Here is a 24877-nt window from a genome sequence, read left to right as displayed (position 1 = left end):
ACTTGTGTTCGCTGAAGCGTACACGGAACTCTCTGCTGGTTTCTCCAACGTATCCTTTGTCACAAGGACAGAGGATAAGATACACTACATGTCGGGTGCGACAGTTAGTCATTTCTTTGAACCTGTATTTCTGTTTGTCCCAGATCAATTCATCAGTCACCATGGCAAATGGGCATGCGTGGCAACTCCCACATTTGTGGGTACCACTAATAGGCTTATTTCCAGTGATGGATTTTTGTACAAATAAGTTAGTAGTGGATACTTTGGATTTAACCAAAGAGTTCCTTAAGTTTTTATTGCGTCTGAATGCAAAGATCGGCATCAAGAGGTTCTTTTTGGTACAGTCCGTGTTTAGAATATGCCATTCTTTATTGATGACTTGTCGGATTTTGTGATCAATGTTGGAATGAGTCGTAATGCAAACCAATTTCTCATCGGTTTTAGGTTCTTTAGGTTGCAGCAATATGGTTCTGTCGTGATATTTAGCTCTTTTGTAAGCATCTTTGATGAGTCTATGGGGATACTCTCTACTTGCAAACTTTAGTTTGAGTTCCTCAGCATGTATATCATAATTGGATATAGTGGTACAGTTCCTGCGTAGCCTTAAAAATTGGCTAAAAGGGATGTTGTCCTTTTGGCTACGGGGATGAAAGCTGGAATACTGGAGGAGAGTGTTTTTGGCAGTCGGCTTAGTGTACAGACTAACTTCAATTTTAGCATCAATAATTCTTATCCAAATGTCTAGGAATTCTATTTTGGATTTGCTAATATTGGGGCTAAATTTGAGGTGAACATCGCATAAGTTAATCCATGCCATGAATTCATGCAGTTGTTCTTCCGGACCTCTCCATATAAAAAAGATGTCGTCAATAAAGCGATACCAGTTTTTTATGTTTTCGCTAAATGGGGCTATCTCATTGAAAATAAACTTGTATTCAAATTCACCCATATATATATTCGCCACATTGGGTGCACAGGCTGCGCCCATGCTTACTCCAAGTATCTGTTTGAATATTTGTCCGTTAAATTCAAAATAGTTTTCTTTTAGTACGACTGCTAAACATTCTAGTAGGAATAATCGATCAACCATGATGTTATTTTTCTCCAGAGTGTGTTTAACTGCTTCTAGAGCCCCTAGCTGTGGAATATTAGTGTATAAGGCTTCGATGTCCATAGACACTAGAAAATCTGTGTGGATATTAAACTGTGTGCCTTCAATTTCCCTAATAAGGTGTCCCGTGTCTTTTATGTGCCCTTTGAGGTTAGATACCAGCGGTTGTAGGATTTTGTCCACATATATAGACAGGGGTTCAGTCAAGGACCCTATGGTGGACACGATGGGTCTGAAAGGAGGGCTGGAAGTATTTTTATGAATTTTAGGCACTCCGTATAGAATGGGTATTCGGTGATGTTCTACGTTGAGGTAGTTGAATTCTTGCATACAAAGGGACCCCCTATCAAGGGCTCTTTGTGTGATCTCTAGGATGTCTCTTTTAATCCTTAGTTCTGGATATGATCTGCATTTGGTATAGTGTTCAGGAATAGCAAGCATAGCCTCCATTTGTTGTATATATGCTGGGCTATCCATAACGACAATACCTCCACCCTTATCTGCGGGTTTGATGGTTAACTCAGTGTTATTAGCCAGTTGTTTAAACGATTGGTATTCCGAATAATTCAAGTTGTAGTCAGGTTTAGGGACAAAAGAAAGAAGTTTCTGGACTTTAGCAGTGACCGCCTTTTCAAAAACTCCCACTTCTGGGCCGACTTGGTCCAGGGTGGGTGTGAAAATGGATTTAGGTCTGAGTCCTGTGAAGTTGTCATTGGTCTGGATAGGATTATCCTCAAAAAATCTTTTAAGTCGGATTTTACGGAAGAATGATTGAATATCTGTCATCAACTTAAACCGATCAAGATAAGTGGTCGGGATAAAGGTGAGTCCTCGAGACAGTCAGCAATAAAGTTCTTTCATCCGGGGACATCTTCTATGCTGCAATTGTAAAATTGCATCATGGGTGCTAGTTTAGCCGAGTAATTACTCACCCTTCCCAACTTCAGATCTTTGAGTATTGAATTATACTCACTTTTTTAAATCACATTAAAACCCCAAATATAGTTGCGAAAAAAGATTAGAAAATGGATTAGAAAGCTGCTAATGGCTCTCTTTCAATTACAAAGTGAATACTAATCATAAAAGACAAAAAGCAGCTTGCAAAAGTGACTGCTTCCTCTCTTCCCTCACATACCTGCAAGAGAACATCCCTATAGGCTCACGGCACTGGCATTCACTGTGCAATAGTTTTTACACTAACATTGAACACTAGCACTACACCTGATCCAGCAATAGCTACTTTTATTAAATCATCACATACGCGTTGTTCATCTTCACTCCACGCATATGGTTTCTCCTTCATTAACAAAAGTCTCAAATGTTCAGTTTTATCTGGGTAACCCAACACAAACCATGACCCATGAAAGACCTAAGCTGACTGGGTAACCCAATACAAACCATGACCCATGAAAGACCTAAGCTGATTGGGTAACCCAATACAAACCATGACCCATGAAAGACCTAAGCTAATCTTTGTCAATTGGAATTGCTGCATTGATAATGATTTACTAACTCAGATATCAGCCTCACCCCTTCAGTGGAAATTATATATCACAGAGAGTCTATCTCCTGCTCTAAGAATTTGGACTTTCTTTATGAAGAGTTAATCCTGAGGTGGATAACTTGTCTAAAACTTGCTCAAGGATCTCCTTATGCTGTTTAACCAACTCTCCAAAAACGAGCATTCACTGCTTATGATGCCGGATGTAATCTGATCTGATGGCAAGTACTGCTCAAATATAACTTTGAGAAGTACTTGCCACCTGCCAACATCAAGAGCATTTTGCTCATGCTAGGAAGAGGAACACAGTCCGTTTTAATATCATCAATGTCAGACTCCCATTGGATTCTCTTGTGATGACTACTGCATCCACCATAACCAATCCACACGCATTGACCGGTTTCAGTGTAAAAAATATCGATGTCAAAAATATAGATGAAATAATATAGGATGCAAAAATATCGACTCCCTATACTTAAACAGGTAAGTATAAAAATATCCCAAAAAAATATCGATGTTAAAAATATAGATGAAATAATATAGGATGCAAAAATATCGACTCCCTATACTTAAACAGGTAAGTATAAAAATATCCCAAAAAAATATCGATGTTAAAAATATAGTTGTACAAAATATCGATATATATATATAAAATAAAATAATACATATTAAATATATTAAATAAAAATAATTAAAAAAATAAAGTAGATTTAATATACATTTTAACAAATATAACAAACAAACTTAATTTAAAAAAAGTTACTGATAACTATAACTCGCACGCCCGCAATCCACTGCTCATGACGTCACATATTACATCACTCATGACATGGTCAGTGGCTTCACTCATGACATCACTGATGACATCATCTTTGTGATAGAGTGGTGGTCGCGCGAGTTATAGTTATCTGAACTAACTATAACGGGGGAATTTCATTGTTTTTTTACGAGTGAAATATCCACCTAACTATAACCTGTGTGAAACCTATGGTTTTTTAAGTGAATTTGCAAGGTTTTTTAAATGCTAATTCCTAACTATAACGTGTGTGAAACCTATGGTTTTTTAAGTGAATTTGTACGGTTTTTTAAATGCTAAATTATGTATTTATTAATTATTTTATTTTTCAAGGTTTTTCACCGTGCACGCACCGTGCGCGCACCCCACGATTTTTTCCCAAAAAAATTAAATGTTTTTTTTCCTCTTGGGGGTCCTTCTGTGACCCCATGACAAAGGCTAGGGGGTCAGGAACTCTCTTCCCTGCCCCCTTTTCACGTTTTCCACCTTTTTTCCCCCTTTCCTTTTCAGTGCGAGAGACAAAATGGCGGCCGACACTTCCTGATTTCGACCGATTCGAATGTTTACCGACATCTAACAACCAATCAGAATTTTGCTCGCGCACGGCACCGTGCACGCACGGTGCGCGCGTATAGATATTATATGCTTTTAAATGCTATTTTCTCAGGAAATACTGAACAGATTGACACCAGACCTGCAAAAGGCACTTCCCTGACCTGCCAAATTTCAAGTAATACTTTTTTCAGCTGTTCGGGCTGTACCTTCGACTAAATGTCCTATGGAAAAATGGATGGGGAAAACGCGTTTTGGGACCCCCCTTTTTTCTTGGCCCCCGCTTGACGAATAACCCCGAGACTTTCAGGGTAGGAGCTGAGCGGAGCGCCCCATTTGTTTTGAAAATTTCGTGAGGATTCGTCAACCGGCGCCAAAGTTATTCAAAATAGAATTTTGAGATTTCCTATGGAAACACAATCCTAACGATAACTATCTACTGGCGACCGCCAGTAGATAATATATATATATATATATACATATGTATATTTACTTTAAAACAATGAATAAACTATTAATTTTAATTAATTTAATAATTTTAAAATTATATACAAAATGTACAACTATGTATATATATATATGTGTGTATATATATATATATATATATTCACTTAAAAAACCATAGGTTTCACACATGTTATAGTTAGCTGGACATTTCACTCGTAAAAAAGGAAATGAAATTCCCCCGTTATAGTTAGTGCAGGCAACTATAACTCACGCGACTGCAATCCTCTGCTGATGACGTCAGATATTACATCACTGATGACATATGTGTCTTTATGAAAAATAAATATTTGTAATATATGTATAGCTAAAGATTATTGGAAGAAGACATGGGTTAATAAGTGTCTAAATACAGTGATGTAATATCTGACGTCATCAGCAGAGGATTGCGGCCGCGTGAGTTATAGTTGCCTGCACTAACTATAACGGGGGGATTTCATTGGTTTTTTACGAGTGAAATGTCCAGCTAACTATAACATGTGTGAAACCTATGATTTTTTAAGTGAATTTGCAAGGTTTTTTAAATGCTAATTCGTAACTATAACGTGTGTGAAACCTATGGTTTTTTCAGTGAATATATAAACATATAAATATAATCTGCATATCTATATAAATATAAATTCATGCAAACATATACATATATGCATACATATGCATGGTATGTACATGAAAGTTTGAAAAACTCTAATACAAGCAAAGCTAAAAAGCCACCTAATTACAAACAGACTTGCTTTAACTTAAACGAGGGCGAGACCTATTGCATTTTCAATGCTTGTTTACTTTGATTCCATCAAGAAGGCATTCAGATGTGTCCCACATTTTCCATGAATTCTGAATGGTAGCACTCTAGTTGCTCATTAGATCACTGTAGTAAAGCTAGTGCTCACCAGGGAAGTCTGCTGCTGGTATTGAAAGTGCATGTTTCAGTCTGCATGCCAGAATTTTTTAATGAAATAGAAGGGGATTTGATAAGTCACTCAAAATGTGCCCTAATTTTTCTTTTTTCCTCACTAATCATAATTTCTATGGCAAAATGAACCTCCTCATTGTGTTCCTTTTAAATTAAACTACTCACTCTCTACTACTCACTCGCTACTACTTTCTACTACTCTACTACTCTCTACTACTCACTCTCTACTACTCACTCTCTACTACTCTCTACTACTCTCTACCACTCACTCTCTACTACTCTACTACTCACTCTCTACTACTCTCTACTACTCTCTCTCTACTACTCTCTCTACTACTCCCTCTCTACTACTCTCTCTAGTACTCACTCTCTACTACTCACTCTCTACCACTCTCTACTACTCTCTACTACTCTCTACTACTCTCTACTACTCACTCTCAACTACTCACTCTACTACTCTCTCTACTACTCACTCTACTACTCACTCTACTACTCTCTACCACTCACTCTCTACTACTCTCTCTCTCTACTACTCACTCTCTACTACTCACTCTACTACTCTCTACTACTCTCTACTACTCTCTCTGCTACTCACTTTCTACTACTCTCTACTACTCACTCTCTACTACTCACTCTCTACTACTCACTCTCTACTACTCTACTACTCTCTACTACTCTCTCTACTACTCACGCTCTACTACTCACCCTCTACTACTCTCTACTACTCTCTCTCTGCTACACACTCTCTACTACTTGCTCTCTACTACTCACACTACTACTCACTCTACTACTCACTCTCTACTACTCCCTACTACTCCCTACTACTCACTCTACTACTCACTCTCTACTTCTCTCTACTACTCACTCTCTACTTCTCCACTACTCTCTACTAATCACTCTCTACTACTCACTCTGTACTACTCTCTACTACTCTCTCTACTACTCTCTACTACTCACTCTCTCTACTACTCTCTCTCTACTACTCACTCTCTACTACTCACTCTCTACTACTCACTCTCTCTACTACTCTCTCTCTACTACTCTCTACTACTCTACTACTCTCTACTACTCACTCTCTACTACTCTCTACTACTCACTCTCTACTACTCTCTACTACTCACGCTCTACTACTCTCTACTACTCACTCTACTACTCATTCTCTACTACTCATTCTCTACTACTCTCTCTCTGCTACTCAGTCTCCACTACTCATCTCTACTACTCTCTACTACTCACTCTCTAATACTCACTCTCTACTACTCCCTACTACTCACTCTACTACTCACTCTCTACTACTCTCTACTACTCACTCTCTACTTCTCCACTACTCTCTACTAATCACTCTCTACTACTCACTCTGTACTACTCTGTACTACTCTCTCTACTACTCTCTACTACTCACTCTCTCTGCTACTCTCTCTCTACTACTCACTCTCTACTACTCACTCTCTACTACTCACTCTCTACTACTCTCTCTCTACTACTCTCTACTACTCTACTACTCTCTACTACTCACTCTCTACTACTCTCTACTACTCACTCTCTACTACTCTCTACTACTCACTCTCTACTACTTTCTACTACTCACTCTACTACTCATTCTCTACTACTCATTCTCTACTACTCTCTCTCTGCTACTCAGTCTCCACTACTCATCTCTACTACTCTCTACTACTCACTCTCTAATACTCACTCTCTACTACTCCCTACTACTCACTCTACTACTCACTCTCTACTACTCTCTACTACTCACTCTCTACTTCTCCACTACTCTCTACTAATCACTCTCTACTACTCACTCTGTACTACGCTCTACTACTCTCTCTACTACTCTCTACTACTCACTCTCTCTACTACTCTCTCTCTACTACTCACTCTCTACTACTCACTCTCTACTACTCACTCTCTACTACTCTCTCTCTACTACTCTCTACTACTCTCTACTACTCACTCTCTACTACTCTCTACTACTCTCTACTACTCACTCTCTACTACTCTCTACTACTCACTCTACTACTCATTCTCTACTACTCATTCTCTACTACTCTCTCTCTGCTACTCAGTCTCACTCTCCACTACTCACTCTCTACTACTCTCTACTACTCACTCTCTAATACTCACTCTCTACTACTCCCTCTACTACTCACTCTCTACTACTCTCTACTACTCCCTCTACTACTCACTCTCTACTACTCCCTACTTCTCACTCGCTACTACTCTCTACTACTCACTCTCTACTACTCACTACTACTCTCTCCTACTCACTCTCTGCTACTCTCTCTACTACTCTCTACTACTCTCTCTACTACTCTCTCTCTACTCTCTACTCTCTATTACTCATCCTCTACTCTCTACCTCTCTACCTTTCTCTACCTCTCTCTCTACTACTCTCTACCTCTCTACCTCTACCTCTCTACCTCTACCTCTCTACCTCTACCTCTCTACCTCTACGTCTCTACCTCTACATATTTACCTCTCTACCTCTCTCTACCTCTCTCTACACGCACACATATGCACATATATGCATTTATATATATGTATGTGTATAAATATATATATACATACATATATAAACATATATATAATCTGCATATCTATATAAATACAAATATAAATGCATGCATACATATACAGATATGCATGTTATTTACATGAAATTTTGAAAAACACTAATAAAAGCAAAGCTAAAAAGCCACCTAATTACAAACAGAATTGCTTTAACTTAAACGAGGGCGAGACCTATTGCATTTTCAATGCTTGTTTACTTTGGTTCCATCAAGAAGGCATTCAGATGTGACACATTTGCCATAAATTCTGAATGGTAGCACTCTAGTTCCTCATTAGATCACTGTAGTAAAGCTACTGCTCACCAGGGAAGTCTGCTGCTGGTATTCAAAGTGCATGTTTCAGTCTGCATGTCAGAACTTTTTAATGAAATAGAAGAGGATTTGAGAAGTCAAAATGTGCCCTAAGTTTTCTTTCTGCAGCACTAGTCATAATTTCTATGGCAAAATGAACCCCCTCATTTTGTTCCTTTGCAAATTAAATGTTTTAAATGTTACCACTTTATTCCAATCAAGATGGCTGCAGGTGTGCCATACCTTTGTCATAAGTAAGACTGTTAGCGCTCTAGTTGTTCTTTAAAACACTCTGGGATTTCTGTCATTGGGCTATACTTGGGCTACATCTCGGTGATATTTGTGCTACATTTGGGCTCTTTTGTCTCTGGTGGCCATCTTGGGAGACTTGTTATGAAGTTTCCTAATTTCCTCATTTACTGCAGTCTCCTCAGTAGGCATACTGTCAGTTTTTTACTTTGATTCAATGAAGAAGGCATTCAGATGTGTCACACATTTGCCATAAATTCAGAATGTTAGCACTCTAGTTGCTCATTATATCACTGTAGTAAAGCTACTGCTCACCAGGGAAGTCTGCTGCTGGTATTGAAAGTGCATGTTTCAGTCTGCATGTCAGAATTCTTTAATGAAATAGAAGAGGATTTGAGAAGTCACTCAAAATGTGCCCTAATTTTTCTTTCTGCAGCACTAATCATACATTCTATGGCAAAATGAACCCTCTCATTTTGTTCCTTTTTAAATTAAATGTTTTAAATGTTACCACTTTATTCCAATAAAGATGGCTTCAGGTGTGCCATACCTTGATCATAAGTAAGACTGTTAGCGCTCTAGTTGTTCTTTGGAACACTCTGGGAAGCTGCAGTAGAACACAAAGGAATCAACTGACAGTCTCTGCCCTTGTTGGATGTACATGTTTTACTGAGAATGTCAGACTTCATTCTCACATGACTGAGAAAGATAATGTGAATGTACAGAAAATATGCTCTCAGTTTAGCTTATAGATCACCTTCCAAACCTCTGTGAGAAAAGCATGTGAAAATAGTTTTCTCTCAAACATGATTCATGATATCCCAGCAGAAGGCTTTTTCACATGGTAAAATCACCTTAGAACATACTACAATTCCTAAAATGAGTATGGTACCATCAACAAATGATTTATAATGTAACTAAAGTCTTAAAACCTTCTATTAACTGCAATGCTTTTTAATGAGGTGCTATCATGTATATTGGTCCCAAGATGGCTGCCAACACTTCTTGGATGAAGTGCTGACAGCCAATCAGATCTCACAATGAGATGTGTGGTTAGGCTCCGCCCAGATATGTATATGATTTTACTTTTGATTTTCTCAGGAACTACTGAACGGATTTACACCATATATGCAAAAGGCACATGCCTGACCTGAGGACTACCTCTTTGCCAAATTTTAAGTAATTCTGTTCAGCCGGTCTGGCTGTAGCTGTGACTAAAGGTCCTATGGAAAAATGCATGGGGAAAATGCGTTTTGGGGCCCCCCTTTTTTCTCGGCCCCCGCTTGATGAATCACCCCGAGACTTTCAGGGTAGGAGCTGAACGAGCGCCCCATTAGTTTTGAAAATTTCGCGAGGATTCGTCAACCGGCGCCAAAGTTATTCAAAATAGAATTTTGAGATTTCCTATGGAAACTAGTTTGTAACTATTACTATCTACTGGCGACTGCCAGTAGATAACATATATATATATATATATATATATATATATATATATATATATATATATAATATATATATATATATATATATATATATATATATATATATATATATATATAAATATATTACCTACTGGCGGTCGCAGGTCGCCAGTAGGCAGTTATAGTTAGGACCTATTATCCATCCATCCATCCATCCACTGGTGGGGCGCTTCGGTCCGCTCCTATCCTGAAAGTCTCGGGGTAATTCGTCAAGCGGGGGCGAGAAAAAAGGGGGGTCCCAAAACGTGTTTTCCCCATGCAATTTTCCATAGGAACGTTTAATAGCAGCTACAGCCCGAACTGCTGAACGGAATTACACCAAATTTGGCAAAGAGGTAGCCCTTGGTTCACACTCGTGCCAAAACAAGACCCAACTGTAGGAGAGTAGGATCTGCACTTATGTTGCCCCCACTTTTTTTCTGATGTATACACTGGTTTCTTTCTATAGTCTGGCTGGGTCCCTGCTAATCAGGGCCCCAGTCTCTCTGTTCTCTCTAAACGACTTGATGTGCATATTAGATGCACTAGTGATTGGATACTGTGGTACCTTATGAGCCCCTAGTATATGGTACCTTAGGTACCTAGGGCATAGGCACTTCACAGGCCTACCAGGGACTGAAGCATGTAATATGCCACCCCTGGGAAGCAGACTCAATATGACACCACAGGCCTGCTACTGAGGTATAGGTTTCTCACCATACACACACATATAAACCTATCAGCCACCCCTATGGCAGGCCCTATCATTCCTGAGGGCCGGGTGCTTGGTTTACAATGTGAGGGGTTGCCTCTGCATGAGCAGGGCCCCTCTACAGCTGGCAGAGTCTATTCTCTATGGCTGTTTGTGGATGCGGTTCAACCATATACTCTTAAGTGCATTAAACTGCTAACTTTGGAATGACTGCATCAAAACATGTCATGTTTGGTGTCAAACAACTTGGAATCATACCCCCACATCAGTCCATGATGTGGGAGCATGATCCCACCCTTCTAGAGGGGACAACATGTAAAACCACAGAAATCTGAAAGACCCCTGGCATCACAAAATGGATGCCACCAGCACAGACACTGGGCTGCCCTCCTGCTGCTGACTGAAACTCGCAGTGGAGGAAGCCCAACAATAGGCATCCTGTCACAGGGAGGTGTCACCACCTTCCAGACAGGATTTAGTGTATTGGAGTTGGGTGGGTGCACTTCTAGAGTACTTTGAAGTCCTGCACTGGGGAGCAGTAGGCTCCTCTGTGCATATGCCAGCTCAAACTGGTTCAGGGGCTACCTGTCCCTGCTCTGGCACGAAACTGGACAAAGGGAAGTGGGTATAACCACCCCCTACCCTGACCCTCCCAGAGGAGTGGTCATAGAGCTAGTCCCTCCCCTATCTTCAGTATAAGATAGCAAACTTTGCCATTGCAAAACAGATAACCCTGGATGACGCTCTACAAAGAAGAATCCTGGCCCTTTGACATTCCACTACCTTTGGAAGACAGAAGAATCTCCCTTGGAGTCAAGGAGTGACTCCCCCTGCTTGGCAGGCACCAAAAACCTTAACCAACGGTCGCAAACTTTCCCGCTCCCGCCGGAGTTCGAAGTCCCTGCAGCCCTGGAAGTAAATTTCCTGACTTCTCGACAGCCATTTTGAGTCCCCAGCAGAGCTGAGGCGAGTGGACCCCACGATTGACGAGGAACAGCAATACCCGGGTACCGTGCACTATTGTCAAGTGCAACCCCTTCACGACATTCTACGAACTTGTGCATTGAACTATTTATGGCCCAAGCCTCCAGCAGGTTTTGCAGTGAAAATCAGAGGCCTACCCTGTCCCGAGTGACCGTGGGCTCCTGTGAAGCATTTCCTCAAGAGGCGTCTTTGCGATCCCTTGCCCATTGGCTTGTGGGTCCCCCGAAGACTTTCTTATTGACTAAAAGTGCTCCTCTGGTTGCTCCAGGCCTGCCCTCACTCAACCTTGCTGGGTGAGTCCCTCAGACCTTGCTGGTCTGCAACGCCGACCTTCTTCGATTTCCACAAGACTTGCAGTTGCCAAGGCTTGTTGGCTTCAATCCGGTTGCCGACACCGCAGTCAGCTGCAGACTTTGTGGGACACTTTTAATCCAGCTGCTGGTCATCATCGATCTCTCCTGGACCTCGTGAGCGAAGAGTCAAAACACCATCGAGGACCTGAAAACACCCGACATCTGTGGTCATCCATCTTCCTGGCCACCGGTCACTGGCAAGTGACTTTGAACACTGTCCCTTCAATTTTCAGGTCCTCTGCATCTCGAATCCACCCTTGGATTCCACCGGATACTTCTTCAGTCGACGCAAGCAGCAAGTCTTCTTTGGTCTCCATAGAAAACAGCGACGCGACCCGACACCAAAAGACACCTATGCACCCGGCTTCCCTGGGTGAGGTAACTCGTGCACTCCGGTGGCCTAGTGTGTGTTGGCTCTCGAATTACTTACCTTGTAAGTGTATTGCTTGTAGACTTCCTCGAAGTACCCTAAAACTTTAAAAATCAAACCGCGACTTGCTCCATTATAATCAATAGGGAACCCGCTGCTGTGTTCAAACACTGCATGCGTCTCCCGTGGGTCTGTTACTTACCTGCTTTCACTGCAGTAGTGAAGCCCCAGCGATTCTACAGGCCCTAGGCCTTGTCATTTTGCAAGTCGACATTCTTAACCCATTTTTTTAGTATATGGTCTGGTACGCCCCTAGGGCCCCTGCCATATTTGTGCTTAACTTATTGTGAAACGTTGATATTTGAATGTGTTCCTGGCTTCTAATCTCATAAAGAGATTATTAGAGTGTGTCTAGTAATAAATACATATATATTTGATATATATACCTGTGTGGTGTCCTTTCATTTGGTAATTCAAGAGATTATAAGGTAAAACAAGCTGCTTTACATTCCTCTGAGACTTAGCCTGACGGCTGCTCTCCACAGCTACCACTAGGATAGCTTTCTTTAAAAGGTTGTCTTAAACCTATCTACCATAAGAGTCGAATTGGACTGGTGCAAGGTGGCCACTATAACTAGTGACCAGCATATGCCAGGCCAACTTCTCACAGTCCCCTTTTTTTAAGGACTGTGAATATTTCAGCCATTCCGCCTCGATTTTCTTAGATTGTATCTGCCAGACTTTCTTTCTGTGCTCCGCATGAAGAACTGATATTGTCTGTGTTTGCGGAATGTTGATTCCTTTTCGTCTTACCTTCAAGGCCTTTGAGAGGCTGCGTTTTGGTTGGATGTAGTCCCCTTGGTTTAATTTGTGGGGGTAGTTGGTGGGCATAGGTAGCCTGCGTTTGAGTGTTTCCAAATCCATCCCCTAAAGCTTGTTTTAGATCCGCTAGGAACTTTCCGATGCTCCAGGGGGGGTGAGGTACTCATGGCTGTAGGATTCAACTCTTTGTGTGTAATCCACTCCAAAAGTTTTGGGCCAAGATGTGCAGACCATTTTTTTCTGCTCAGGGCTTCATGGTAATCTTCCCTGGTTGAAGCCGCTAGTGTTTGCAGTTGTGGTGCAATTTTCCAGTTTAGTTGAAAGGTTGCCCTCAGTGGTCTGTGATCGCTCTCATCCCTATTATCCACTTCTGGGGTCTTACCTTGAATCAAACAATATCCTGGACCTTTCTCAATCGCGGTTCCGCACAGAGACTGCACTTTTGGCCATGCCTGACTCACTCAGACAGGGGATGGATGCAGGAAGCCCGGTGGTACTGATATTATTGGATCTGTCCGCTGCCTTTGACACCATCTCTCATCTACGATTCATCAACAGATGGAAGGCCAGCGGCATACAGGGAGCAGCACTAAAATGGTTGCAGGATTTTCTATCAGATAGACGATCATGTTAGGCCTATATTCTTCAGGCAAAAATGCAGTTGGACAAGGGTGTTCCTCAGGGATTGTGCCTAAACCCGACACTGTTCAATACATATATGGCCCCGCTGGCAAAGATCGCAGAGCATTTCGGCTTTGAGATCATTTCATATGCTGACGACACCCAGCTTATGTTTACCATGGGCCAAGACGTAGAATCAGAGAAAGAGCGCTTCTCGGCCGGAATGATAGCAACCTCTAATTGGATGACTGAGTATTGTCTCCAGCTTAATCCAAAAAAACCCAGAGATTATGCTACTTGGTAAAGCACCAGCCATCTTTACGGATGACTGGTTTCTCCATCAATTGGGTGCCATCCCCGTGCCTAAACAAAAGGTAAAAAACCTAGGACTAAAACTGGATCAAGCCCTAACAATTAAAGACCATATTGCTGCCATCACAAGCTCCTGCTATTACAATATGCGTCTCCTGCGCAGAATATTCCCCCTCCTCCCCACAAACACTCATAGAACCCTGGTCCAGGGTATGGTGATCAGCAGACTGGACTATGGGAAGGGAAACAGCCAGCACAACGCAGGCATAACAACGCACTACCATTTCAACACAACTTTTACAACGCAAGATCTATTTCAACGCATGCTATTACATCGCATGCTATTACAACGCAGATGCTATTACAACGCATGCCAATACAACGTAAGTATGGGTGATTTTTTTATTTTTAAAATATTTTTTATCCAGCCTTTACCCTACTGATGCACCCACCCTGGAGTAACAATAGTAATTAGTACCCCTACTATCCAGCCCTTACCCTACCGATGCACCCACCCTGGAGTAACAATAGTAATTAGTACCCCTACACTATCCAGCCTTTACCCTAGGATGCACCCACCCTGGAGTAACAATAGTAATTAGTACCCCTACACTATCCAGCACTTACACTACTGATGCACCATCCCTGGAGTAAGAATAGTAATTAGTACCCCTACTCTATACCGCACTTACCCTACTGATGCACCCCCACCTGGAGTAAGAATAGTAATTAGTACCCCTACACTATCCAGCACTTACCCTACTAATGCACCCACCCTGGAGTAAGAATAGTAATTAGTACCCCTACACTATCCAGCACTTACCCTACTGATGCACCCCCCTGGAGTAAGAAGAGTAATTAGAACCCCTGCACTATCCAGCCCTTACCCTACTGATGCACTCCCCTGGAGTAACAATAGTAATTAGTACCCCTACACTATCCAGAAGTTACCCTAATGATGCACCCACCCTGGATTAAGAATAGTAATTAGTACTGAAGAACCAGAACCTTTGGGCCTGGCGGCGCAGGGTACGCCTTAATCTTCTAGGTTCTCCTGCTCAGCTACACAGAGACACGGGACACTCTGTCGGCGTAAAAGATCGGATTTTATTAGCTGCAGCTACTACAGTTATCCTAGAAGTACACAAGGTAGGTTCTCAGGAGACTGCCACTTCACTCTGTGGCGCACAATCTTATTACTATATAGGTAACATACACATTAACCAAATATACATCCAGAACATACAAGAAAGAGCCAATAAGGAAAGTTGGAAAACAGGACAGAATCAATAGGAGAGGTTTGAAAACAAAAGTGTCAGATGACTCGAAGAAACCTCTCCTCCAACTATGTTTGTCACACCTCCCTCAAACTAATTCATTAGCGGATTCGTAACTAACTTGCAGGTGGCGAGATATGTTTGTGTGTGTTGGAGGACAGTTGTGAAACAAGAGAATGCTAGCAGAGGACAGTGAAGGCCCGACGATAAGATAAAGTCAGAGAGGAATAGTGTCAATCAATAGATAGTTGAGACGGGGATTAGAAAAACCAGACGGGGATTAGTGTACTCGGCCAAACCTAACACCGGCTTTGCAAATAGAGGCAGAAGGCGTATTTCGACACCAGGCTGCAGAAAAAGCAGAATAGACTTTGTTCGCCGTGCTGCCTGAGTGATGGCAACATAAAATGGCGGCGGAGCACAAAAATGGTGGGTCGATTCGATCACGATCGAAAATCGAAGTTCCTCAGACCCTCCTTTTGCCAGAACTCAGGCAAGATACTCAGGCTCATTTTAATCTGAGTAAATGTCGATGGCCATAAGGTCATCGAGCTGTTGCTGTAGCATCATTCTGATATTCTCTGTTCTTTGTGACTTGGGTTTAGGGATGCACATAGTGGCACAGAGGTCGCAGATGGCGGGGCCACAGTGCATACAAAGGCAACAAGAGAATATGATGGCTAAGATTACTCCAAGAAACGTCAATATTTTCCAACCCCATTTGGACAGTAGTCCCCAAAACCACTCCAATAATGACCAATCTCCTTCGTCCTGATGAATCGACTCAGAGATCATGTGTAACTTAGAGATAGCTTGGTATACTGTCGGAGCGTCATTTGGTATGAAAATACAGCAACTTGACCCGATCAATTTGCATACTCCACCACGATCTGCAAGAACAAAGTCTAAGGCAACTCGGTTTTGTAAAGTCATGAGACGATCGGCCTGTAGTTCTGCCGTGATATTGCTTAAGGCTCCTACAGTGATGTCTATGGTGGTTTCTACGACACAAACCAATTGCCTTATATTTCTGATGTTGGCTATCGGACCCCAAAAAGGAAGAAATCCTTTGAGGAAATCTCCTTCCTCTTTTCCTGCTGTGTCTTTCGAATCAATAATCCCTCTGCCATATCTGTTTCGATGATGATTTGCGGAAGCGGTGTAGGTAGGGGGAAGAATGAAAGCTATATAGCAAGTACCGGAGAAACCTGTTGGCAACCACGTATAAGCCCTATTATAACAAATGAAATATGTGCCTTGAGACGGCACTAGAGGAGGCAAGTTTTGAGAAGAGTAGACATATGTGTGAGAACATCTATTTCTTTGTATAGTGTCAGCAGACTGACCATTTATCTGTAAACAGAAATTGCCCTGATGTGGTATAGTCCAAATTGGTGAAGATTTTCCTTTTTTAACTTTATCACTAAGGCTAGTGACAAATTGGGTGACGTTCCAGTTAGTGTACGCCTTTCTTTCGTCAATGGAGATCTTACTATTTTCCATGATTTTAGCCATAGCTACCATTCCCTTTATTAATGAACTATGATTAAAATCCGGATCACTAACACGTGAACTAACGGATCGTCTGAATTTGCTTTGATAGGCATTGGAGAAGATGACAAAATAATCCCAAGCAGAACCTTCATAGGAGAACGGAAGGACTAAATACGGCATTCCTTTTTCTACGGTATGTGGCATGAGTCCACACACCCAACAGTTAGTTGTATTGATCACTAATTGATGTTGATGTAACAACTGGACAAAGGAATTGTTGCAATATTCAGTTCTTCTAATGAGTTCATGTTGAGGAAGGGTATGAAATAGATGTGGAGAGACAGTAGAAGAAGACGAAGAGGTAGAAGGAGAGACAACTTTTTGCTGCAGGGTAATAGCAATCCAATTTATACATGCCAAAAGAATACATAATAATATAATAATACATAAAGCAATACCACAACGACTATATATTTCTTTGCAATAACTCTTTTTATCTTTACCTTCTATTTTGCCTAATGTAGTCTCCATCTTTCTAAGTGGATGCTCACGGCAATCTTCCTAAATCACTCGATTATGATTATCTGCCGTCCTATGACACTGCAAGTCCTGCAGGCCTATTGCCACTACTCAGGTCACAATCAAGACTCCTACCGTGACCCTGCAACCGGGAGTGAGAAAGATTCTAAGTGTCCTTTGGTCTGGGTCTCAAATTATAGTGTTCTTTTCCAGGGGTGGTTTGGTTTTGGAACAATGTTCGTGGATTGGTCGTATTCAGGCGACGATGTGATGGTATTGCTTCCTGAAGAATGTCGTCGTCCTCTTTCTCAGACAATGTTCCATTCAAGTGTGCATCACTGAAGGGTACAAATCGTGGAACTTTTTTACTTTCTGAGTCACCAACACCTCTATGAACCCACTGATCAAAGGGTGGAGGCAAAGGCACTTTCTTACAATGCACACCGTGAATCCAATTTTTCTTTCCTTCGACTTTTACTGCTGTTCTCGTGGTTAAAAGTACTAAACGAGGCTCCTTCCACCTGGGCTCCAAATTTTTCGTCCTTTGGAAATTCTTGGTGCAGACCCAGTCACCTGGTCGGATGGAATGACCTGGGTCTGTGGAAGCCTCCGGTAAAGCACTCTGAACCTGTTGATGGAGAACAGGCAATTTAGTCGTAAGATCATGCAAGTAGTCAATCAACATTGGATATGGCAAGTCTGAGTATTTCTTAGGGTGTGGGACTCCCCATACATTAGCCGGGCGTCCAAAAACCACTTCGTAAGGACTAAGTCCCAAACGAGAATGTACTGCAGTTCTGGTGGACAGAAGAGCCAATGGTAAAGCATCGGGCCACTTGAGTCCTGTACTAGCCTGAACTTTCGCTAGTTTTAACTTTAAGGTTCCGTTGTAGCATTCTACTAAACCCGCTGACTGTGGATGATTTGCCGCATGGAACTGTTGCTTGATACCAAGACCTGCACAAACTTTTTGCATGACTTGGCCAACAAATTCGCTCCCATTGTCACTCCAGACAATGCGCGGCAAACCAAACCTGGGGAAGAATTCTTTTAGTAAAGCTTTAGCTGTGGATAAGGCTGTGTTGTCTTTTAAAAGGTATGCTTCTATCCATCTTGAAAAGGCACATACTACCCCCAGAACGTATTTAAGGTTGTTGCATCGCTCCATATGAATATAATCAATCTGCAACACTTCAAATGGATATGTTGGAGGAGCAAAGTGATACAACAAACAAATGATGGACGGAATGCTGACAATGCAGACATTCTCCGCCAGTCAAGACATCTGGGTTAAATCCATCGTTCTTTTGCCCACTACACCACCCCAGTTTGGACATGGCCATATGCAAATCAGTCTTGACCCTGTGCCTCATGGGAACAGTCCAGCCCGAACTGCCAAGCCATGTCTTCCCTGGACCGGAATCAAGCATCCTAGGACCGGTTTCTGGCTATCAGCCGTCATCAGCCAGGATAGCTTGACTCCAGTGGCGTAGTGAGCACGGGTCCCACGTCTGGGAATACCCATCCCACTTAGGGCGAAAAGCGTTACAACAAACATATGATGGACGGAATGCTGACAATGCAGACATTCTCCCCCAGTCAAGAGATCTGGGTTAAATCCATCGTTCTTTTGCCCACTGCACCACCCCAGTTTGGACATGGCCATATGCAAATCAGTCTTGACCCTGTGCCTCATGGGAACAGTCCAGCCCGAACTGCCAAGCCATGTCTTCCCTGGACCGGAATCAAGCATCCTAGGACCGGTTTCTGGCTATCAGCCGTCATCAGCCAGGATAGCTTGACTCCAGTGGCGTAGTGAGCACGGGTCCCACGTCTGGGAATACCCATCCCACTTAGGGCGAAAAGCATTACAACAAACAAATGATGGACGGAATGCTGACAATGCAGACATTCTCCCCCAGTCAAGAGATCTGGGTTAAATCCATCGTTCTTTTGCCCACTACACCACCCCAGTTTGGACATGGCCATATGCAAATCAGTCTTGACCCTGTGCCTCATGGGAACAGTCCAGCCCGAACTGCCAAGCCAGGAGGAGCAAAGTGACCCGCTGGAGTTGGGGTTCCCTTTCCCGGGTTGTACATCAAACAAATAATACGTTTCACTACATTGTCTGCGCATTTTGGGATCTCTTCATTTTGCCACACTGGAGCTAGAAGCTTGCATATACCTTTTGCACTTAAGTGGGCTGGACCATGCACCATAGTAACCACTGGGAGTACATAGGCATCTGGTAACAGCCAACGTTGATGTTCAGATAATTCACCCAACAACCCATTTCATCCAACATTCCTGTACTTTCTTGCCACTTGCTCAACTCTTTCTCTGTAGCCTCTTTCTGAATCGCTGTTACACTTTCCACTCTATTCTCATACATTCCTCTCTCTCTAACCCATTTTGCAGGACCTGCCACATACATTCGACTTGTTGCATCTCTCGCTGTCTTTTTTGCTACTTCATCTGCAAATGCATTTCCTCGACCAACATCATCTGTAATCTTTTTGTGCGCACTACACTTCACAATTGCTATTTGGGTGGGAAAGGCAAGTGATTCAAGAAGATCAGTCACTAACTGACCATGTTGTATTTTGGTGCCATGTGAAGTGAGGAAACCCCTTTCCTTCCAAAGAAGCCCAAAATTAAATGCTACACCAAAGGCATACTGACTGTCGGTATACACGTTTCCTTTTGACAATACACATGCTCTTGTTAAAGCTATCAATTCTGCTGCTTGAGCTGAATTGTGTCTGATACGTGCAGTTTCCACAACTGTATGCAAAGTAGTTACAGCATAGGCTGAAACTGTATCTCCATTGGGCATTTTAAAACAAGATCCATCTACCCATAGAGTTCCATCCGGATTCTCTAGCGGCGTATCTTTCAGATCAATTCTTCCTTTTGTCTCTTCCTCAGTACGAAAGAAGCAATCATGTTGCTCCTCAACACTTTTCTCATCTGGAAGGGGCAACAGAGTGGCTGGATTTAGGGTATTACATTGTTTGATGTGTACGTGACTAGATAAAAGCGTCAGCTCGTATCCAGTTAGACGAGCACTCGTAAGATGCTGCGTTTTCGTTCTGTTTAGTAAAGCATCCACTGCATGTGGTACCATGACAATGAGAGTATTATCTAGCACCACTCCAGCGGACTGTCGAATAGAAATTGCTGCTGCTGCTGCTTTGAGACAACTAGGCAATGCTTTAGCAACCGGATCTAACGTAGCCGAAAAATAGGCACATGGCCGTTGTTTGTCTGCAAATTGCTGTGTTAAAACTGACAACGCACAACCCTCTCTCTCATGAACATTGTGGGGCAGATCTATATCGGAGATGCGCCACTTTTACGCCGCCGTTGCGTCACTTTTGTAACGCAGCGGCGGTGTAAACCCTGCGCCACGTTGCGCCATATTTACATCGTGACGCATCTATGGAGATGCGTCACGATGTAAAGCCCTGCGCCACGTAAAACCTGCATCAGGTTTCACGTGGGCGTGTCGACAGAGGGGGGGGCGTTCCGTCGCAGGAACACCCCTGAAAAGTGACTCAGTCAAATCTATAAGATTTGACTGAGTCACTTTCCCAACGCTAATGAGCCAAAACCCTGCGCCTGCTTGAAGCAGGCGTAAGGCTGGACGCACCATGTTAGGGATAGGGTAGGTTGGAACAGTGCTGGAGTTGCGTCGCGCTTGCGACGCAACTGAAGCACTGCGCCAACCTTACGCCATCGGATGCGTCACGCATCTGTTTATTCCTGCACCATGATGCGCCGCATTGTAAATGCGGCGCACCATGTGTGGTGCAAGGGTAAACTTGCGTGACGCATCATTCCTGGCGCATCCTTGCTGATTTGCAGGGATGCGCCAGGAAACATAAATCTGACCCAGAGTGTAAAAGGCTTACTGTAATCAGGGGTGCCTAGTACAGGAGCAGAACACAGAGCAGTACGTAAGTCAGTGAAACTCCTTTGACACTCGTCAGTCCAAGGAAGAGGCTGAGGCGTATCTTTCAAAGTGAGTGCCAACAAAGGCTTGGCCAACAGAGAGAAGTTAGGGATCCACTTCCTACAGTAGGAAGTAATACCTAGAAAAGCACGTACCTCCCTTTGTGTGGATGGCACAGACATTTGCGTGATCGTCTGAATTCGTTCTGGTGTTAATCGTCGTCCCTCCTTTGATAGGAGATGACCCAAGTAGGTAACCTCTCGACGGACATATTGTAATTTGGAAGGTGAAACCTTATGATTCAGGTTAAACAAATGGCGTAACAATGCAACAGTGACATTTTTGCAAATATCTTCTGAATCAGCAGCGATTAACAAGTCATCCATACACTGCATAAGAGCAGCACCAGACGGCAAATGAAAAGTATCAAGATGACATTTTAAAGCTTGGCTGTAAATGGAAGGACTTTCACAATAGCCCTGAGGTGCGCGATTGAACCGGAAGCTTCGGCCTCCAAGAGAGAAGCCACAAATGTCCCTACTCTCTTCTGCAATGGGAATACTAAAGAAGGCATTCTTGAGATCGATAACAGTGAACCAAGTCGCTGTGGAAGGTATCATTGTCAACAGAGCAGTGATATCTGGGACGATAGGAAATTGTGGTACAACAATTTTGTTCACCTCCCGTAGATCAATCACAAAACGATATACAGGTGGCTGAGAAGGATCAGTGCGTTTAAGAACAGGAAGAATAGGACTATTGCATGTGTTACTTCTCGTTTCTTCAACCACACCCTTCTGAATCAAATCATGAATGATTTCCAAAAGCGCTTTTTCACCTTCAGTGGAAATTTTATACTGCGGAATACGTGGTAATTCAACATTGGGCTTGAGAGTGACAACATAAGGTGGAATTTCGAGAGACAGCCCACATCATTCGGACCCGTGGCCCAAAGCGTTGCTGGAAGAGTAAGCAATTCAGGTGGAAACTGATCTTTGGACAAATACATTGAAGAAGTCAATTTCTGTCCTAAAGTAAGATGTACACCAGAAGGAGAACAATATATCGTAGCATGCATTATTTTCAATAGGTCCAAACCCAACAGATTCTCACCGCAACCATTCGGCAACAGAAGTGGAGCTTCCAAATCATAAGGGCCAATTGTGATAGGCAGAGGGCAAGAAACCGGATTACGAACAGGGGCGCCAGAAAATCCTACAGCAACATTCGTTAAGCCAGACAAAGGTGCCCCAGGGAGTTTGGAATGAATGAGAGAACTTCTCATCGCCCAAGTATCTAGAAGAAATGGCTCTAAAACACCCATTGGAGTGACATTAACATAAGGACCACTCTGGTCTACTGGAACCGATACAACTCCCTTACTTTGTCCATGGCTGTCCTAGTTGGCATGAAGACTTTCATTTCCGCTTTCAATATAATGGTCTTCATTGTAATACTGAGTAGACCTAACATTCTGCTGATCGAAGTAGTTCATGGAATTGGGAGAAGGAAGGGCACGCTGTTCTTGAGTCAGCACACCTCGACCTCTACCTCTGTTTGCTGACTGGAGGCCAGCACGACCTCGTGGAGCAGATGGTGCTCCATTGCGCTGCAATAAAACCGGACAACTGTTCTTAAAATGACCTTCCTCTCTACAATAGGCACATTGATTAGGTCCTAACAAAGGTCGCGGAATATATGGCTCAGGCTTTTGATACACCCTCTGAAACTGCGGAGGCTGTTGAAACTGGGGCTGAGCATAACGAGGTGGATAAGCCTGTTGCAAGAGAACCTTCGTTTTTAATTCTTTCGTCTTTTTCTTTTGCTTTTTTTTCACTTCTTTATCCCTGTTTTCATAATATTGTGCAGTAGCCAATATATGGGCAGAAGAAGAAACAGCCCATGAACTTTCAGAATCTTTCAATTTGTGTGACAGCTCAGGAAGCAAATTAAATACGAATTTGTCCACAAATAATCGCTGACCACCCTCTGTAGCCATATCTTGACCACTGTGATCAATAAATGTCTCCTCAAAACGAGTGAAGAAATCAGAGACACTTTCATTTTTCTTTTGTTTGCATGCCGCTAATTTATCCCAATTAACGCTCAATGCAGGCATCATCGTTTTCATTAGTGTAATAATCCTACCAGGGAGTTCTTAAATCAAAGCGTCAGGCTTTGCACCACCTACTTGGTCTCTGTCTGTGGCAGTTATAACATCCCAAGTAGCACCTAATTCCTGTGCGTGGTTCTCCTTACAAATCTTAGCCCATATTGTCTGTGGGACTACGTTTCCCATCAACATATCGATATCAGATAGGTTCATGATGCAAGCATCAACTGTCTGTGTTAATTCTTTATAATAACCCGCAGGGTTTTTACGAGGATCCAGTAGAGTCTGTTTTAGGGCCAAAACTTCAGATCTCTTCCAGGGGACATGTACCCATATACGCTGAAAATGAGCAGGAATAGCTGGATTAGCACCTGCTCCTGCAACCTCTTCCTTCCATACTGGAGGAACCGCTCTCATGGGGTAATTTTTCAGTGTCAGTTTAACCGACGGATCATAATCAACGAAAGCCTGAGAGAACAATAAGGATCTATAAGAAATAACTGTCCTTACAGCTTTCTCAACCTTAGAACCCACAATAAGTCCTTTATCAAAATCAGTCTGAACATCTAACAGACCCGGAGGAACCGAATTTAAATTCACATCCTCCCATTCTTTAATGAGAGTGTCGCACATTGCATTAAAAACATATCTTTGCGTGGGTGCATTCCATTGTGAGAAAGTAAGCATAATATTGAGCACACTATATTGGGGGCCCTTTTTGATCCATTTTTGTGCGAGAGATTCCAATCTCTCTCGTTCTTCAGAATCTGGGAACTGACTACGAGATTGTCTTCGAGCAAAAGCCGGAGACACATGTAAAGCTTCAAAGAAAGGAGATAGAATACCAGTGACGGTATCCGTAAGACGCTTACGCACAGACGGAGAATTAGACATAAGAATAGGAGACAAGGTATTAGGCGAACTAATGGAAGGAGAACCGATAATTGCAGGAGGAGAAGAAGGCAAAGGAGATCGAAGATCAGGAGATGAGGGCAAAGAAGTTGAAGTTAAAGGAAAAACTGGCAGAGGCGGTAATACTGAAGGAGGCAAATGCGGAAGAGCCGGAACATGCGGAGGTACTACTGGCAGTTGAACAGGCTGTAACAACTAGGGGTGCATTAGTACCTTGTACATAGGGCGGAGGCAACCTCAATATATGAGACATTAGGGGATCTTCTTCTATATCTTTCTTATTATCGGAAGGGGAAACAGGCAACACCGGATAGCATTTATCTATTGCTATGCGATGCTGTCTCTCTGAAATTTCAGTCGCATTATCAATTTCACCGTCCTTAAATTGTTGGGCAGCCTGTATAATTGTCATACCCTGTGCTTTTCTATCTTGTTTTGCTTGCTTAATTTCTTTCTGTTTGGCTTCCTTACGCCAAAGGCGGAAAGTGT

At 42.6% G+C, this 24877-nt stretch overlaps 1 protein-coding gene across 3 annotated transcripts in view; it reads right to left on the bottom strand.

The window, feature by feature from the left end:
- Positions 1–24877, bottom strand: part of LOC146808752 (cell adhesion molecule CEACAM4-like) — a 508058-nt gene that overhangs the window by 177739 nt on the left and 305442 nt on the right. The gene's annotated exons all lie outside the window — the stretch shown is intronic.

The sequence above is a fragment of the Triturus cristatus genome, chromosome 7, assembly GCF_964204655.1.
Source record: "Triturus cristatus chromosome 7, aTriCri1.1, whole genome shotgun sequence".
NCBI lineage: Eukaryota > Metazoa > Chordata > Amphibia > Caudata > Salamandridae > Triturus > Triturus cristatus.
The sequence above is the reverse complement of the archived record's forward strand: the minus strand, read 5'-3'. Positions and strand labels throughout refer to the sequence as shown.